A 7,650-nucleotide genomic window follows, 5' to 3' on the forward strand; every position below is an offset into this window, starting at 1 on the left:
GCCTGTACATAACTCCCATTCTGGTTTTTTTGCCTTTGTGGTTCCTCAACTCTACCCACACAGACTCCACATCATCTGACCCTATGTCGTTTAGTGCTATTGATTTAATTTCATTCCTAATTAACAAGGCAACCCCGCCCCCTCGCCCACCTCTCTGTCTTTTCGATATGTTGTGAATCCCTGGATGTTTAAATGCCAGTCCTGAACCCCCTGCAACCACGTCTCTGTGATGCCTACCACATCATACCTGCCAGTCACAATCTGGGCCACAAGCTCATCTACCTTGTTCCGTACACTGCGCGCATTTAAATATAGCACCTTTAATTCTCTATTGACCGTCCCGTTTTGTTTTCTTAGTGTGGTGGACCTTGGTTTACTGAGCCTTTCCATACACTGTGTCATATTTTGTGAGATGGGGACTATCATAACCTCTCCTGAGTTCTGTCTTTTCGTGCTTTTTTGTATTCCTAAGCAGCTACGCTTCCCACTGATCACTTCACCTCTTGGTTCCCTGACTTTCCCTTCCCCCCCCAATCTCTAGTTTAAAGTCCTATTGACCACCCTATTTACTCTTTTCGCCAGAACACTGGTCCCAGCTTGGTTCAGGTGGAGACCATCCCAACGGTATAGGTCCCCCCTGTCCCAAAACTGATGCCAGTGTCCCATGAAAAGGAACACCTCTTTCCCACACCACTCTTTCAGCCACGTGTTAACTTCCCTTATTCTTGCCTTCCTATGCCAATTTGCACGTGGCTCGGGCAGTAATCCGAAGATTATGACCCTTGAGGACCCGTTTTTTAATTTGAATCCTCGCTCTTTAGAATCTCTAAACAGGTCCTCTTTCCTAGACTTGCCTATGTTGTTGGTACCGACATGGACCACAACAACTGGATCCTCCCCCTCCCTCTCCAGTATCCTTTCAAGCCGGTCAGAGATGTCCCGCACCCTAGCACCGGGCAGGCAACATACCATGCGGGACTCTTTATCCTGCTCACAAAGGATACTATCTATCCCCCTGATAATAGAATCCCCTACAACTACAACTTGCCTATTTACTCCCTCCCCTTGAATGGCCTGCTGAACCATGGTGCCTTGGTCAGCTGACTCATCCTTCCTGCAGCCCTGTTCGCCATCCACACAGGGAGCAAGTGCCTCATACCTGTTGGACAAGGTCAAGGGCTGAGGCTCCTGAGTTCCTGACTGCTGGTTCCCTTTACCTGCCTGACTTGCAGTCACACCCTGCTGTCCCTGGCCACTGGCAGGATTTAAACTACTTACTCTGACAGGTGTGACTGCCTCCTGAAACACAGTGTCCAGGTAAGTCTCCCCCTCCCGGATGTGCCTCAGTGTTTGAAGCTCAGACTGCAGCTCATCAACTCTGAGCCGGAGCTCTTCGAGCAGCCAACACTTACTGCAGATGTGGTTGCTGCAACTCGCAATGGGATCTGCCAGATCCCACATCAAGCAGCTCAAGCACATCACCTGAAGTATATGGCATGCTTGCCTTCATCAGCCGGGGCATTGAGTACAGGAGTTGGGAAACATGTTGCAGCTGTATAAAACCTTGGTTAGGCTGCATTTGTAGTATTGCGTGCAATTCTGGTCACCACATTATTAGAAGGACATGGAAGATTTGGCAAGAGTGCAAAGAAGGTTCACTAGGATGTTGCCTGGTCTCGAGGGTGTTGGCTATGAGGAGAGGTTGAATAAACTAGGATTGTTTTCACTGGACAGAAAGAGGCTGAGGGGAGACCAGATAGAGGTCTACAAATCTATGAGAGGCATAGACAGGTCGGATAGTCAGAGGATTTCTCCAAGGTTGGAAGTGTCAATTACAAGGGGGCACAGGTGCAAGGTGAGAGGGGGAAAGTTTAAGGGAGATGTGTGGGGTAAGTTTTTCACGGAGGGAGTGGTGGGTGCCTGGAATATACTGCCAGAGGATGTGGTGGAAGCAGGCACATTAGCAACATTTAAGAGGCATCTGGATGGGTACATGAATAGGGAGGAAATAGAGGGATATGGACTGAATAGGGGCAGAAGGTTTTGCTTTTAGTTAGGGCATCATGATCGGCACAGCTTTGGAGGGCCGAAGGGCCTGTTCCTGTGCTGTACTTTTCTTTGTAAGAAGTCTTACAACACCTGGTTAAAGTCCAACAGGTTTGATTCGAATCACTAGCTTTCGGAGCACAGTTCCTTCCTCAGGTGAATGAGGAAGAGCTACGCTCTGAAAGCTAGTGATTCGAAACAAACCTGTTGGACTTTAACCTGATGTTGTAAGACTTCTTACTGTACCCACCCCAGTCCAGTGCTGGCATCTCCAAAACATGTACTTTTCTTTGTTCTTTGTTCTTTGAATATATCAGTAAATCTGGGCGATAAAAGCAAATTACTGCAGATGCTGGAATCTGAAAATCAGAAGATGCTGGAAAATCTCAGTTTGTCTGACAGTATCTGTGGACAGAGGAGAGCTAACGTTTTGAGTCTGGATGACTGTTCATCAAATCTGGGAGCCCTTTTTGAGAGGATGCAGGTTTTGTTCAACTCAGTGGCTTACCTGTACACTTCTGAATGCAATAATAAATCAACATGATTGGCGTTAAGGCAGGAAACACATAGAGATAAGGTCACATTCCCTTCCCTAAAGGGCATTGGTGAACCATTTGGGCTTTTACAACAGTTTTATGGTCACTTATACTGATAACCAAATTTTTATTCTACTTTTAAACTGAATTTGAATTCTTGAACTGAAGTAAAATCCTGCCTGGTACAAAATGCTGATCCAATCCCATCCGTTTCCACAGGTTGGGAATAGGTTAAAGTTAGCCCCTCAATATTGACAAAGCGTCCACTGTAGAAACATGAACTCCTCCGTTCTTCCTACATCTGTGAAGAGTTCCCAACATTTTCTGTCGCGTTTTAGGTTCCAGCATCTGCAGTTTTTAGCATCTGCAGTTTTTAGCTTTTTGTTCACAGGGCTGTACAAAAATTGTTACCAGACTATATTATAAGACTGATTTTTTTTTTTAAAAAGCACTGTTTCTGGCATCGCCCATATTGTTCAAATAAGTTATTTTCCTGCATGTTTTTGCTTCGTTGCATTAAAATGTTGTTATTAAGTTAAATGAAAACATTTAAAATACAAGAATAAGCTGCTTCTCTGTCATTCACTCTTTCCAACAATCACAGATATCTTTCATTAGGCTTCCTATCTGTCTCACAATTATGGTCATGACATGTTGCCTCTCAAAATTCACTTAGATAAGGGTGGCAGTTATGCAGTACAAGGACTGTACCAGCAAGTTAACCCTGCACTGCAGTCCAGTAAACCATCCATGCACATATCACAGCGAGTAAGCACTTTGCTGATTCAAGCGCACAATTCCCAAGTGCCCTACACTCCTATTATATGGAGGTTTGATTTCAAACTTAAACTTTCTTTGCAGCTTGTTACGATTTGTATTAAGATTTGCTGTGCTTTTTGAAGAAATACAATCAATCCTGTCAGACTTACTTTGGTAGCAACCTTGCCCCTGGGTCAGAATGTGCTGAGTCCACAGAGCCACTCCAGAGACTTAAACACACAATCTAAGCGAGTACTTCAGTCACAGTACAGAAGGAGTGCTGCATGTCAGAGGTGCCGCCTTCGGGGCGAGTCAATCAAAACCCCATCTCAGGTGAATGTAAAAGATCCCAAGCCAACAGTCAAAGAATAGTTTGGAAAGTTTTCTGGTGCCCTGTGCCAACGTTTTCCCCTCAACCAATGCTAAACACAAAATATACAGTTTTCCACATTACTACAGAGACTGAAACACCACATCAATCGTAAAGAAAAAGAATAGCTTGTATTTATACAGCACTTTTCACAACCACTGGACATCTCAGGGCATTCTATAGCTTTTGAAGTGTCGTCACTGTTGCAATGTAGGAAATGTACCAACCAATTTCATGCACAGCCAGCTCCAACCAACAACAAGGTGAGGGGTGGGATTTTCTGGTCATGGCCGCTCCAAGACTAGAAATTCATGCCTGAGGTCATTGGGCCTTTAAATGGTCCATCAGATTTTCTATCCCGCCCATCACCATTCCCATGGCCATGGGCCAGGAAAATGTACCTCAAGACCTGTTCATGTGTTGATGGACCATTTATTTGATTGAGGGTTAAATATTGGCTGGGACACTGAGGATAACACCACTGCCCTTCTTCAAAATAGCACTAGAGGGTCTTTTAAACCCAAGCAGGCAGATGGTGCCTGAGTCTAGCATCATCTAAAAGACAGCGCCTCCAACAGTGTAGTACACCCTCAGTACTCAGTGTAAGCCTTGATTTTTGTGCTCAAGCCCTGGTTTGGGCCTTGAAACTCAAGAGGCAAGAGTGCTTTCAACTGGCACGGCGTAAATGGAATATGCTGAAGTGTGAAAAGTGTTATGTAAATACAAGTTCTTTCATTAATCTCTGATTTTTGTTCAAAGCTGAAAACGTTCGCACTTCTTGACTGAATTAAACACTGCTGGCATATCTTCAGGCTCTAATGGATGATTCATAGAATCATAGAAAGATAGAATTTACAGTGCTGACGGAGGCCATTCGGCCCATCGAGTCTCCACCGGTCCTTGGAAAGAGCACCCTACCCAAGCCCACGCCTTCACCCTATCCCTGTAACCCAGTAACCCCACTTAACCTTTTTGGGCACTTTAGCATGGCCAATCCACCTAACTCACATATCATTGGACTGTGGGAGGAAATTGGAGCACCCGTAGGAATCCCACGCACACACGGGGAGAACGTGCAGACTCTGCACAGACAGTGACCCAGCAAGGAATCGAACCTGGGACCCTGGAGCTGTGAAGCAACTGTGCTAACCACTGTGCTACCATGCTGCCCCCGTGGATGATTCGTGAATGATTCGTGGGGCAGCACCATTGTTTCCGTCTGAGCTTGTAACCCACCAATGGAACAGATTTGCCATATTACCGCGAGAAGCAACAAGAGTTTGCATATTTCATTTGAAACCGGCACACTAGCCCATCACAGAGACTGCCTTGTGACATGGACTCTGTCCCTGTGGCTTGCAGTGCCATCTCCGCCGCATATTTAGGCCGCCCCCAGCATGTTATTGCTCCAGAACACCCTTTTTTTGAAACTGAAGACTTCAACCAAGTTTAGGATGTCAATGATCACATACATGTTGTCCGATAGGCTCCCCTGGTAAATGCTGGAGGAAACATGTTAGAAGTTAGAGATATGCTTAGAATAAACATATGTACAGTAGGCAGTTTGAAATAGATAAAGAGATAAGTTAAAGCTGTAGGTTTTGTTTTTCTGGGAATTGCATACCTTTTATATCACCATAGAAACAAATAAGATGGGTATCATCAGATAGATGCAGCTGCAGTTAGGCCAGGAAAGGGGTCTCGGCCAGATGAGGCATTTGCAATAATGGGAGAACAATTGGATAGATGTTTAAATAAGTAAGTATACTACAAAGCTGTGCTAGGTTCTTCATTTAATGATACTTAATCAAGATCCTTGCTAAAATGCAAAAGTTAATTAGTGCATGGGAGAAGAATGAACGTTACTGTAGTGAATCAACCTGTGGTTAAATAGACTGATAAGGAGTTTGAAGTGTTCGTCCATAAGGCTAGCTTTATGAACACGAACAACTGATAACAGGCAAATATCAACAATGAGGCCCCTGACTGAGAGTAGGCTTGAAGGACAAGGGTAATATTCAAACGAGTTAGGAAATTGCTCGTGGGAAAACAACAGGTGATGAAATAGGGAAAACTGTCCTGAAGATATGGCAATGGTTACGTTTGGGTGCACAAATTGCATACAATGGATATAAAGATCTCTGAAAGGTGCAGAATAACATAAGGGCGGACCTTTATTCCATGGTTTAAACAAAGTACTTGACACTAGGTATGACAGGGACCTTGCCAATAATTGATCCCAGGTCCAGCCCAGAAAGAGGATGCAAACAATAAGATTTTGAAGGGTTCCTGTTGCAGTAGAGAGGACAAGATTGGATCCATGCTGGGTTCAATGGAATAGTCTTGGGTCAGTTTGGGGAAGAAGAGAAGCATCAAAAAGAGTACGTGACAGTGTGGCACAATGGCGCAGTGGTTAGCACTGCTGCCTCACAGCACCAATGACCCGACTTTGATCGCAACTCCGGGTCACTGTCCATGTGCAATTTGCACATTCTCCCTGTGTCTGCGTGAGTGTCACCTCCACAACCCAAAGATGTGCAGGGTTGGTGGATTGGCCGTGCTAAATTGCCCCTTAATTGGAAATTTTAAAAAAAACTTTCCCCTTTAAAAAAAAGAGTATGCGAGGTCAATATAATAGCTTTATCTCAGCAGCTTCAGTAGGACCATTGTTTCTTTTAATAACAGCGTTCCTGATAGGTCCTGGAAGTACAGAAATGTATCTGCTTTCTTGGGGTTCTTCAAAGATCACCAGGGGTTCTTCTAACACAGCGGTATTGTCCGTCCCTCTGCACCAGAAGCTCTCGGTCCAAGTCCAATGACAGGACTTGTTGGCTACAGAAGGAGAAGTCATGAACATGGTTCAATAAGCGAATTATCAGCTCGTGTCACCACTTCCTCATTATGTCCCAAAAGGAAAAAGTGTGTGCGCGTGCGAAGATACACTGAACAAAAAATTACCGGTTCAACTGTTCAATTTTTGGTACCAAGGGGTAGAATGTCTATGCTCTCCACCCGTTTGTACTTTAAGATTGATTTGGGGTCCTCTTTACATCACAGAACCCTGACCAGTATATTAAAATTAGGCTCCCACCTAGAAAAGGCAGGTGCCTCACTTGCCCTGTTGAAAGCCCCAACAAAAATGCAAGCAACACTGGGGTGACAGGAATGAGGAATTCACACACTGACCAAAACACAACTGTGCAGTACAAGGTTGGCAAGGAGACAGCGGGTGGTATGATGCTGCAACCTTAGTGCCACCCCACTCCCCTCCCATCATCCAACCCCCCCCCCCCCCCTCCGTCGCTCCATTTTCCACAGGCAAGTGGACTGTTAAAATTGTTGGCTGAAAAAGTTTACAATATATTTCTTCATGAAACACTGCTACTGATACGGAAAGCAGTGGGAATTCAATGTGAGGCCTGTAGATGAAGAATCGTCTGATGGAAGCAAGGCCGTGAAGAGAACGGTCTCAAGGTGGAGTAGGTTGTGGTGAGCCCCAGGGTTCGGAGGGTCCAGGTTTGGTGACGGACACCCTGAGAACCCTGACATTGATCAGATGTTTCTGGCTGACTTCTAAAATAGCCATTCGGTCCCTTAAATATGGTACACAGAGCAATAATAGTAGCAAGGTGCTTTTACAGGAGGAAAAACTGATACTGAAAGCTTGGATTGACATTTGTAAAGTGCATTAACTGACTTTAGGTAACCAAAAGGAGTAAGTACCAAGGAACAGTTGTAAATTTTTGAACGTTCGCAGACTATAAATAGCGTGGAAAATGTCAGAAAGAAAATAAAATACCTTGGATATGGAAGTGCTGAAAGCATGTTCAGAGCAGAACGTTCAAAGTCCAGAAAAGGAATCAAAGGATAAGTGCAGCTGCATGCTATAGATGAAATTATTTATGACGAAGATGAAAATTACATCCACTTGTTTGAAGT

This window comes from Scyliorhinus torazame, chromosome 1, assembly GCF_047496885.1.
Source record: "Scyliorhinus torazame isolate Kashiwa2021f chromosome 1, sScyTor2.1, whole genome shotgun sequence".
In the NCBI taxonomy this organism is placed as follows: Eukaryota; Metazoa; Chordata; class Chondrichthyes; order Carcharhiniformes; family Scyliorhinidae; genus Scyliorhinus; species Scyliorhinus torazame.